The sequence below is a fragment of the Oreochromis aureus genome, linkage group 6 (genome assembly GCF_013358895.1).
Source record: "Oreochromis aureus strain Israel breed Guangdong linkage group 6, ZZ_aureus, whole genome shotgun sequence".
NCBI classification, from domain to species: Eukaryota; Metazoa; Chordata; class Actinopteri; order Cichliformes; family Cichlidae; genus Oreochromis; species Oreochromis aureus.
Window position 1 is genome coordinate 7,112,709 of NC_052947.1, and position 12,409 is coordinate 7,125,117.

At 39.0% G+C, this 12,409-nt stretch overlaps 1 long non-coding RNA gene across 3 annotated transcripts; it reads left to right on the forward strand.

Moving 5' to 3' along the window:
• The first annotated feature begins 6,086 nt into the window (after window positions 1–6,086).
• Window positions 6,087–10,614, forward strand: LOC116322554. Of its 3 annotated transcripts, none has more exons than XR_005613308.1 (9): window positions 6,087–6,372; window positions 6,573–7,019; window positions 7,214–7,297; window positions 7,391–7,533; window positions 7,711–7,983; window positions 8,083–8,315; window positions 8,426–8,553; window positions 8,687–8,817; window positions 9,519–10,614. It is a non-coding gene; the product is annotated as an uncharacterized LOC116322554 (long non-coding RNA). The 3 variants fall into 3 exon arrangements; XR_005613310.1 differs by having other exon boundaries at window positions 7,791–7,983; XR_005613309.1 differs by lacking the exon at window positions 8,687–8,817.
• Window positions 10,615–12,409: the final 1,795 nt, after the last annotated feature.

Below are 12,409 nucleotides of genomic sequence, written 5' to 3' on the forward strand. Positions count from 1 at the left end.
TTTCACTGGTAAAATAAATAATTGAAATGGGTATATATTTGTTTTTGTTAAGTTGCCTAATAATTATGCACAGTAATAGTCACCGGCACACACAGATATCCCCTAAAATAGCTAAAACTAAAAACAAACTAAAACTACTTCCAAAAACATTCAGCTTTGATATTAATGAGTTTTTGGGTTCATTGAGAACATGGTTGTTGTTCAATAATAAAATTATTCCTCAAAAATACAACTTTCCTAATAATTCTGCACTCCTGTGTATATATATATATATATATATATATATATATATATATATATATATATATATATATATATATATATATATATATATATATATATGAGCTTGAACTCTGGGTCAAAGATGCAAGTAGCAGTTATTTATATGTCCTATCACCTTAAATCTTCACTCAAAGACAAGTATCTCTGACAGTGTATATACAGATGTATTATATATAAGAGACAAACATTGTTATTTTAATATGTTGGCATTACTAAATTTGGCTCAATGCTTACATATATGTGTAAAAAGAAAATGTACGAGCTGTGATAACTGTTTCTGATAGAATGAAGAGTAGACTGATATATGAAATATTCCTTTATTGGGTGAGAAAATCAGATCATGTCATAACTGCTTTAAGTCATACAGAATAGATATCAGAGCCTTAAACAGGCTGACTTCTGCTAAATGGGTCAAACTGGGCAGAAAGTATACAAACACATAACATCCTTATAGAATATGATGTAACACTATAGATCAACTTACCTCAGAATATATAAAGCATATAAACAATTACAGCAATATGATGCAACAAACACAGCAGTGCTACTGATCCAAAATACTCAAAGCTTCATAGAACTGAAACAAACATTTATTTTTAGCTCCATTCTGCTGCTGATACATACTTTAGGTTTCTGAATATTAAACTTGTTGCTGCCTTTCATAGTGTGTAACCTGAAGGCCCTGAGTACTTTCTCCCACACTGAAAACACTGGAATGATAACATTATTTGAACATTACCTAATAAGACTGATTCAGGACAGACAATTAGTTATGTTAAACTTTCCTAGCAGTCCTTCACAAACAGGGAACAGTCTGTCTATTCTCTCCATCTGTCAGCTGCTGCTGGCTCTTCCTCCTCCTCTTCCTCACACACTGCTGAGTTTGTCCTGGTGGATCATCAGGGGTGCAAAGCCTCACAGATGATGTGCAGCAGTGGGTCCCTCAGTCTGTCCTCACTCTGGACACTTGCAGTTGTCACACATGGAAATCAAATGTGTGATAAGCTGCAGGATTCAAACACAAGTGTAACTTATAAATACATGTTCATACTTTTATTCCACAATCAGAGAGAAAGAAAAAGAGAGAGAGTGCAGGACAGACAGACAGGTGACAGTCTCAGGTGTACACACTGCTACAAAACAGCACAAGAGAAGGAGGATTTAGTGTTTGTGTTATTACGAGTGCTAAACAAGAAGAGTTCCCAGATGGTACAGTGGACACATGTGTGACTCCTGTGATTAAAGCATCTTTCTTTCAGCTTAACGAGTGAACCGTCAGCTCGTTCAAACACACGTTAAAGTCCGTTTGGCTCGACACCACCGAACAGAGGCAGCAATATAACATAGCTAACATTAACAGTGCAGTGAATCCTGCTTGTGCCGTCATATTCAGGACTGCAAACCGAGCAGCATCACTGACTTTCAGCTTGTTGTGTTTGTGGATATATGACTGACTTTAATTATCCATAAAATCATCACATTCTCTGTAAGATTAAGGTCAACTACATATATATATTTAGAAGTAGAGGCTTTAAAACCAAGCTGACGCTGAAAGTACAAACATCACTAATGTCACATAACTTTGCCGACATGTGGCCAACAGTAATGTTTTAATGTTCTTAAACATTCGCACATAAATAAGTGACATAATATTCAGTACTTACTTTTGACAGTTCACTCTTCGGCCGCTCCCTTCTGCCGTATTTTGCGGCAAAATTATCCACACCCACCGCCGCGCTATGGATTGTGGGATATATGGGACCACGAAGCGTGCAGCGGACCACGCTTGATATTTGAGGAAATCGACGGCGCATTTGGAGTATGCATTTGAAGTGCACTTTGAATTGGGACAGCCGTCGTTGCGTGGCGGTGACGTACTCGCACTTGAAATGCGTACTTCAAGCGTGCAGACCCTGAATTGGGACACAGCCACTGACTGACTGAATATTCTAACCAGTTGTGCTTTTCAAACCAGCTGCGTGAAATGCTCGCTTCTGTGTACCAAAACAGTCATCTGGATAGCTCTTCAGCTTCAGCTGTCTGGGCCCTGTGTCTTTGTCACCAATCAAACCCTGTAGTAGAATGAGTTGCTGCAGCTGCTTCATCATTTTCCCTCTCTTGGCCTGTTTGCTCTCCTCTCTCTCTAATAACTTGATCTTCCTCTGCCTCTCCATCCATTTGCTGCAGCTCTTCTGTCTCTCCTTGCTCTCTATGACTTAAACTTGCCTGCTGACCTTTTTCTCCCTCAGCCTCTCCTTCTGCCTGACCCTTCAAGATACATTCAAACATACTGAATTGATAACTGATACAACATAGAGGCTAATGTCATGACTTTTGCTCACACACCACAGTAATTTGTTGCTCCAAATATTTTGAAGTTACACAGATTACATTTTGGGCACATGTGACTAAAATGGTTGCAATTTAAAGCCCTGAAAAATATCACTAAATGACTTGAATTGAAGTCATATTAAAATAGATCCCTCAAAAATATGTGAGTCAGGCTAATTTGGCTTATATATATCTCTTTGCTCTCTCCACTTTCTAATCTTGACTCTCCTAAATAAGAGCTCAAGTTGTACCATGACTGAAATGTTTCATATTTCATATCCATATTGAGTTCCATTAAATTCTAATCAGACTGTCTGCATCACAAATGACTCCATCCTGTGAAATCCTTGACTCACCTCTCCAGCAGAGGTCTCTCCCCTCTCACTCTCTGTGCTCCTCTGCCCTGACTCCCACAGGTTAATAGGGATGGAGGAGTGATTATTATCATTTCCACTGATGATAACCATACCTGAATGAGCCCTCTGCTAGATTGGTGACTCGTTCAGGGTGCACCTTACCCCTCGACCTGTGCAAGCTGAGATAGACTCTAGCTTTCACCCTGCAATGCTAAATTGTACAAGTAGAAGAAAATGGATGAATGGTAAGAACGTAAATTAAAACACAGTAAGTTTAAGTGGTACTTAGTATACACAGTAGGAGTGTGGATTACATCATCACTGCTTTTAGTTTGACAAACTGAGGCAGGATGTGAAACACTTCTGTTTCTGTTGTTCCGTCCTCGGTTTATTCTACGTTTATCTGTAGCCAACTGGCTTTTTTCTGTGTGACTGTTTGGAGAAATAAAACACTGACTACAATAAAAAAAAATCACATGTTTGTGGAACAGCACATACGTGTCTGATGACACTACATGCATGATGCATGCTCAATATAAATCTTGCCACCAGTAAGGATCTCAGTCACAAAGAGAAATCCTCAACACATAATACTCACAATACATGAATCACATCTGTCATCATGTGCACCAAAAAGAGATTAATACTGTGTTTCTCAGTTCTTGCAGCACTTCCTGTCACCTAAAGTCTGTTGACATCTCCAGACCAGCCCTAAAGAAATGCTCCATGATCTTTGAAATTGAATACACTGTGAGTGTGTGAATAAATCAAATCACTGTCAAGCCCCCGAGATAAAATCATATATGCTCTATCTCAGTTTGTAGTTTAATTAGAAATCAGAGCTAATATTCTACTGAAAGCTTAGGGGCAGCCATTGCACCCTCCCAAATAGTTAGTTATCTGTCGTGTAACAAAATCAAGCTTTTGTTAAGCCCCCTTTGAAGTTTGCCAAACAGAAACTTCTGTAATAAATGTTTTCTAACAGTAAATATTTTCAGACATTTTTTCCATCTGTCCATGTGTTGTCCCTTAATCTGAGCTGTAACCAAATGAAGCAGAGTGTAATTACTTCCTTCAAGCCATCCTGTCACAGTGAGTGTAATCTACAGTATAATATACTTGCTCTTTGTGATTTACAATGTGAGCTGTTCATGGTGACCTGAAACAACTGTGTGGTTGGCAGAGTTGGTTTATTGTGGTGCTTTTCAGTGTTTCTGCTGGGTCTTGCACATGAGCACAACATTTCACAAACAGAAAACAAAGACTGAGAAATTGCTTTTCAACTTTTTTGGACAGATTAAACATCTTAGGCCACAAATAGATTTTCAGTGCGTGAACTCACAGTTGCCTCCAACACAAAGTCCTCCATTTTCCTCCATTTGTCCTAAGCTAACAGCCTTTCCAACAACGACTACAACCTCGCTGCAATGGAAGAAGCATGTGAGGATGAAGATATAGAAGAGATGGGCGACCACACTCCGTTACCAAGTCCCAATCCCAAAAAACTGAGAAGCAAAAACTACCGGGAAGCAGGTGGGCAATGAGAATATATATGAAGTCTTGCTAGCCTTGACAAAAAGATGTGAGGAAAGATTTGATTCACTTAACAAGACCCTTCGAATGAAGCATTGAAGCAAACACAAAGGCAACCAAAGAAAGCAAAGAGGAAATTGACAAGCTAAGGACAAAGATGGAGTCGCTGATGAAGGAAAACAAAGAACTGAAGGAGAGCTGTCTGGAGAGTGCACGGTACCACAGAAGATGGGACCTCAGGCCTGACAGAGAAAGAAAATGAGAATACATGTGAAACGGTGATAGGCATTCATAGACCTTGAAGCAATAAATATATTTGATACTGAACTGAAAAGACGTCAGTTCGCCGATGACACAGTAATATTTTTGAAGGATTAATCAATGCTTGATAAAGCCTTGAGTGGAATTTCAGTTTTTTCTAAAGCTTCAGACTTGTACCTGAATCTAAAGAAATGTTCACTTTATGATTGTTGGAAAAAAGCATGAGGACAATTCCCGTGAAAAGTGAAGTTAAATATTTAGGCATCTATTTAAAAAAGATATCAAAAGTCAAAAAAAGCTAAAAGATAAAACTGATGGTATGTCCAAAACACTAAATCATTGGTTAATGAGAGATATTACAATTTTTGGATGCAATTTATTATGAAAATCAGAGGGTGTCTCAAAGATGGTTTATCCAGGTTATTCATTATACATTACCCCGCAAAGTATTAAAAAGATGAACTCCAATCAATCACTTCAATCAATGGCTGGAGTATTTAAAATAAATTGGATAAAAGCCTTCCTCTCAAAACCTGACTCCATATCCCCAAAAATGTTTTCAAAAAGGTGGGAGGGTTGGATTTTCTCCTGAAATGTGATTTTGATATATGGAAGTTGCCTGTCAAACTGTCAGAATATCATAAACAAGCCTTATCTTATTGGAAGATGGTTTTTGCCCTTGACCTCACGCCCCATGGCGCCACCTTGTGGAATAACAGGACCATTACAATTACTAGGAAGTCATTCATTAAAGATTGGCATGAAAAAAAAACATCTTTATAACAGATTTACTTGAGGAGAAGGGGCAGTTTCTCAAAATATGTGTTTTCAATGCCAAGTTTAACATTCAGTGTTCCCTTAGAGTATATAACAAAGTTTGTAATGTGATCCCTTTACTTCTGTTGAGCTTGATACAAAATCATTTATGTTACTCTAAAGAACAAATAAAGCTACCTCTTTACGGTTAAATCAGATTCCTGAAACTAATAATGAATAATAATGAAACACTATTAATGAATGTGTTTCATTTTTTTTGTACCAGGTAAGCCTCACGTATGTTAGTGTTGCCGGAAAAGAAAATGTCATAAGAATATGGCCCATTTATATTGTAAATGTTTATTTTTTGTTTTTGTTGTTTTGTTTTGTTTTTTCCTATGTTTTTTGTTCAGATGTAATTGCACCAATGTTATCTCCCATTGAGAGTTTGTAAATTTGTGCAAAGACTTTAAAAAACAAAACAAAAAAAATGCTAAACCATCCTTAACTGAGCTTCCGTTGCCGGGCGGACAATAATAACGGTGACACCTTGAAGTCAAGCGCGGGAATCAGAACAAAGGAAGACGAAGCAGAAGAGAAATGGCAACGACCAGCAAGAGAAGGAAATATGCGTGCAGCACCGATCACGCCCAGTATTTTGGGTCATGTTGCCAAAGAGGGACCCAAGGGTTGTATTTATGCCGAGAAAAAGATGGCTATGCTGTTAGCTACAAGCAACATCCCATTCACGTTTGCGGATGTTTTCAACACGTCCATGAAGGATATGTTCCCGGATTCGGAGATCGCTGGCCAGTACGCAAATGGCAGAACAATGGCACTGGAATACTGAACGGTGAGTTAATATAAAATATTATTTTCTAAGAGTTAGGCTTGTCATCCATACCTTATAATACAGAGTCTTTCCGTATTTTAAGATTAAATCGTTAAATATTCTAATTGGTGTTCTTAATATTATTATTATTTCAAGTAAGCAGCAAGTGCAGTGCAGTTAGTAGAAAAACTGTGTTTTTTCATTTCTGTGCACTTTGATAGGTGCCATCATACATGCCAACCCTCCCGAATTTTCCGAGAGAATCCCGAATTTCGGTGCCCTTCCTGAAAGCCACCATTCTCCAGAATTTCTCCTAATTTCACCCGGACAACAAAAGTGCTAAACCATCCTTAACTGGGCTTCCGTTGCCGGGCGGACAATAATAACGGTGACACCTTGAAGTCAAGGCGGGAATCAGAACAAAGGAAGACGAAGCAGAAGAGAAATGGCAACGACCAGCAAGAGAAGGAAATATGCGTGCAGCACGGATCACGACCCAGTATTTTGGGGTCATGTTGCTGAAGGTAGACCCAAGGATGGTGTTTATGCCGAGACAAAGATGGCTATGCTGTTAGCTACAAGCTACATGTCCCTGAAGGACATGTTCCCGGATTGGGAGATCGCTCGCCAGTAGGCAAATGGCAGAACAAAGGCTCAAATAGTGAAAGGTGAGTGTATATAAAATATTGTTTTCTAAGAGTTAGGGTTGCCATCTATCCCTTTTAATACAGAGTCCTCCCGTATTTAAGATTAAGTCGTTAGATATTCTAATTAGTGTTGTTATTATTATTATTTCAAGTAAGCAGCAAGTGCAGTACAGTTAGTAGAAAAACGGCGTTTTCATTTCTGTGCACTTTGATAGGTGCCATTGCCCAGAATTGGACTGTGCCTAAACCAACCCATTGGTCTGATGTGTGATGAAAGCACAAACAGAAACTCAGATAAAGTATGTATTTTGTATTTATACTTCTCTTATAAAGTAATTTGTGGCTGTCGTCAGTGAAAATTGCTCTCTAAATAAATATGATTTTATTTAAAGGAGTTTGTGATATTGGCCAGGGTTTTCTCTCCGAAAACTCAGAAGGGGGTGACGAGGTCCAGCTGGCCACAGGATGTGGCATTAGGGCTCTAGGCCAGCCTGTTGATCACATCCTCAGCAGCATTTATGCTCTTTGACGTCAGGTAAGCATATTGATATGCTACATGTTACACTTGCACATAAGTTAAAAAAGAGCCTCTGTTCCACAATTGGACTGTTATTGGATATCATTTTTAGCTTCCTGGCTTTTCATTATTTAACAATTTCTTTCCTGATTGTATTTTATTTATTTATTTTTATTTGACCGTTCTCAACTTTAGTGCCAAACATGCTGAAATCTTCAAAGAGTTTGTGCAGTTCAGACTCAGAGACTGAAGATACTCCAATACTGTGCAACCAGGTGGCCCAGCTTGCTGACTTGTTTTGGCATAAACCGGGTGCTCAACCAGTGGGATGCACAGCAGGCCAGTATGAGGATGTGGAGAAGCCTGACAAGGTGAAGATGCTGGCAGAGCATTTAACCAGCAAGAAGACAAAGTTCTTCTTCCTCTTCCAGGTTCTGAAGCCACTGGCAGAGTTCAAGGTTATTTCAGGTCAGCCAGCCCAGCAAAAGATAAACTTTAATAATTGTGATAATAAATAATGCTGTTCTCATAATTTTTCATAACTGATAATCCTTCATGTGTTTCTAGGCTGAAGGAGTGATGGTCCATAGGCTACACAAGGAGATGACCAGCCTGGTGAGAAGATTCATGGGAAGATTTTTCCCTGCCAGCCTTATTGCTGACGTCCCACTGAAGGACATGAAGTTCATGGATGCCAGCCTACAGTTGCCAGACAAAGAACAGTTTCTTGGAGTAGCTGCACAAAGCCTCTGGGGGGACAATATGGATGAACTTTCCTCTTCTGTCCCAATGATGATCCAGTAAGCATTAAAATTATTGTGTTGTCCAAATAAGCTTCCCTCCTAAGAGCTAACTGGCTGATAATCCATCATACAATGCCTGTAATCATTGATCTGATCATGTGTCACAGGGCAGTGAGAGACTTCTTTGTAGCTGTGACCGCAAAGATGATGACCGCATTCCCCCTCGACAACATCATCCTCCACAGCCTGACCGTGTTGGATCCAGAGTCACGGCATCAATTTTCTCCAAACTCAGGTACATCCTCTTTTTTTTAATTGATGGTGGTAGTTGTTTAATAATCAACTTCAGAAGTTACAGACTATAATAATAGAGAAAGCAATTATGTCTCCAGCTCACTTGTGCTTAATTTGCTCATTTTCATTTGCAGTTATAGAGCTAGGGAAAAGTCTGCCGCAGCTGCGGTTGGACCTGGATAGCCTTATGGAAGAATTAGTGGAGTACCATGTGCTTGTTGTATAGGATGTTTCTGTTGAACCATCACTACCATCTGTTGCACAGGTACTGGACAGCTATTTAATTTAACTTGTTTTTTCTGATAAATAAACACTGTAAAATTCAAGTGACTCATGGACCGGTAGGGGCTGGAGCGCTGGGTTAGGGTTAAGAGTAGAGTGCTTCATCACAGTGTTAAAATCAGATGCTGGAGAAGTTCATGGGGAAGTTTATTATACAACGATTTTATTTCAGTTCAGTACAGTTTTATTAATGCAGCACCATTTAACAACAACAGTCACTTCACATATTTTCTGTTAACCTGTTGCCTGCTGGGAACAAGGCTCACCGTATAACCACAGAGGTAGACTGCATCAAGCTCTAATGTTCATGTCTAAAAATATTCATTTGAAAAAAAACTCTGTAAAGTAGCAGGAAGCTACAGAGAGTTTAAGGAGTCTAAAAGCAAAAATAAGCTCAGTGCAAAAGTTGAGCAACACAACATGTACCATAAAAAGACAGAGTATTGCAGGTAGATGTGAACTCTGTGGGAGGTGTAACCAGACAGACAAAGTGACTCACTGATCCAGTCACAGACTTATGACCTTCATGATCCAAGCAATTCAAATTCAGTCAAGTATGAGTGAAGCACCCCAAACACCTGATGCTCACCTATTTAACTGATTCCATTAAAGTGCAGGTTGAATATCTTGTATATTTCCAATCTTTCTAAGCCCTTCTTCTGTTCTGTGACTTCTCTCTTCCAGAGCGGGTTCCCCAGTGAATACTTTCACTCCTTCATGAACTCAGTGGAAATGATCACTGTAGAATTAACCTCGCCTGTGGATGCTGTTATGGCCTGCAAGCCAGATGAGAAGATGGTGTTGAACAAAGGCAGCTATGACTCCACCAGCTCCAGGTTCTCTAACCCAAGTTACTCTGAGCTTTGTAGCCTCCTCCTATTTCCTCACTCACTGCTGGGAATCTGAAGCCCTGTGCGGCTGACACGCCTTATGGCCCTGTTGGTACTCGGGGTGAAGGAAAAAGCACAGAACAGGAACAACTGGTACACGTGTTATTGTTAGCTGTGCTCTTTTTATTCCAGCTGGTGAGGGATCCACAGCCTGTAGCAGCCTCACACACCTTTTATCACCGTTTCCTCCTCATGTCCTCAAAGGGCCTGTCTGCACACTGTTATATCATGAGTAATAGTTGAAAAGAAATCTGTATACATAAAATATGTGCATGCACACACACACAACTAAATATGTAATATTTAGAGTCACTTTTTTAATTTAGATAAGGTAGTTTTTTTAGCCTTAGATACAAACAGTGAAGGGCAGAAAGTGAGACCATTTTCAATCACTAAGACAAGAATTCAAATGAACACTTATTTGTTTCTACTTTTGCAAGCTATAAAATTATAGCTCCTCTGATGAGACTCCTCTCTCCTGTCCCCAGGACAGTAAAACTCTTCATGAGTGAAGACGACATTGACTTTAGAGCTGGAATATAAAGTAGACCCCAATATTTCGCTTCACATAAACATCGTCATTTATTCCCTCTTACTGTGGCTGTTTTTCTTCCACCACGATAAAATCACACTTCATGCAGAGCTCTCTCTCTGAGGAAGAGTTTCCCATCTAAAAATCTGTTTTCTGCATTATTCTCTTGCTTATTACCCACCAGTCTAACGTTGTTTACAGCACTGTCGGACGTTATTACTGTTCAATACTGAGCAAACTTCTTAAAATGATGCAAAATTGCATACTGCTTAGCTGTACTTTGCTCTGCTTCAATTCAGCAGCATCAGGTAATGTTCGCTTGTTGATTCATGGTTTTCTCCAGTTTTTGTTCTACTGCAGAATATTTTTAAGGTTGTTTGTTTAAAAAAAAAAAAAAAAAAAAAAAAACCCAGGGCAGGAAAATCTCCTTCATGTTTTTGTGTTTTATCCCCAGTTGACACAAAGACATCTGCTGTGATGTTTACACCTTTGATAAAGTCTTGCAAGTGTCAGCTTTCTTTTTTATAAATATATATAAATTTAAAAAAACCTGGAGAAATACTTATGGGACTATACCCCGAGCCAACTGGTCCTGAAAAAAATACATTAAAAAAACACACAAGTACTTCCAACAAACATTGCTGCCCAGGACAATGAAACTGACGGTGTAATAACTTCATGCCTCATCCCACACATACCCGGATCTCCCACCGGAGGACACGGTGGTCGGCCTCCCCAGGTGGCGGCTGGCGGGTCCACTTTTCATGGTACCACTGGTACCTGCAGACATGAGAAAAACCAGTGAGCAAACATGTAACTATCACATCAATGTGAATCTGATGGGTGTGATTTTTCCAGACTGAAGGAAGTGCAAACAGAATGTTACAGAACTGTTATACAGCATGAGGGTCATCAATTCAAATTACTGTCCTTTATTTGGCATAATTACTGTCTAACTGACAGAAGTTACAGGAAGAAGTTAAATGAAGCTGACGAAAACCTTTTTGTGCTGAATACATACTTGAAAGCTCCACATTCAAGAACAATCTGAGCACACTGTCATCAGTTATCATCAGTGGGTAACTTTAGTTATGTATGAAATAGAGCTGGGTCTCATCACTGATTTCTACAATCGATTCGATTGAATTTGTGAAATTTAGCCTCAGTCAGTCAGAAATATTATAATTCTGATCATTTATCAGTTCTGACACTTGTGAGACTTCATCAGATGTGTAAACATCACAGCCGATGTGTCAAAGTAACTGAGGATAAAAGAAACATGAAGGAGATTTACCTTAAAATATTTTGCAGTAGAACAAAAACCAAAGAAAACCATGACTCAGCAGGTGAACATTACCTGATGCTGCTGATGTGAAGCAGAGCAAAGTTACAGGTTTTATTAGAGACACAGCTGAGCATTTTGCAATGTGCCATCATTTTAAAAAGATTAAATTTCTTTGGTGTTGAACAGCACAAATGAGGCTTTCTTGTCAAGGGTCATTTTGAAGAAAAAAAAACAACGGCCTGTACACAACAGTAGACTGGTACATAATTAGCAAGCGAATAATGCAGAAAACAGAGATTTGAGATGGGAAACTGTTCTCTGAGTCCACTGAGAGAGAGAGAGAGAGCTGTGCAGGAAGTGTGAGTTTATTGTGGTGGAAGCAAAACAGCAAAGGTAAGAAGGAATTAATGATGATATTTATCAAATGTGAAGAGGTCAGAGTGATGAAACCTATCAAGAGCCTCTAGAATCATATTTCCACATTATTTCCAGTGTGAGTTTCAAACAGAAGTGGCAGTCTTTTTAATTTTTGATCCTCTGCATTTTATAACTTACCGGGCGACCGGGTCATTCTTTTTTAGTGGTGGCGGTATGACCGCCGGCCTAATGACTGAAATGAAAATTCATGTGAGAGATTATCTAAAGTTTGTAGAGAGAAAAATCTTTATATTGGTGTTGTGGTTTATTGTTGACTTACACGACATCCCATTCGTCGGGCCTGGAGTCTGCTTCCCCCACAAAGAAAGAAAAAATAGACACAACTTCTTCAACAGTTATTAACAGAAGAAAATGTGAAGGCTAATTTCAATAAACTACTGAATTCAAATCTGTTTTATTATTATCATATAGCTATAATATAGCACCAAAT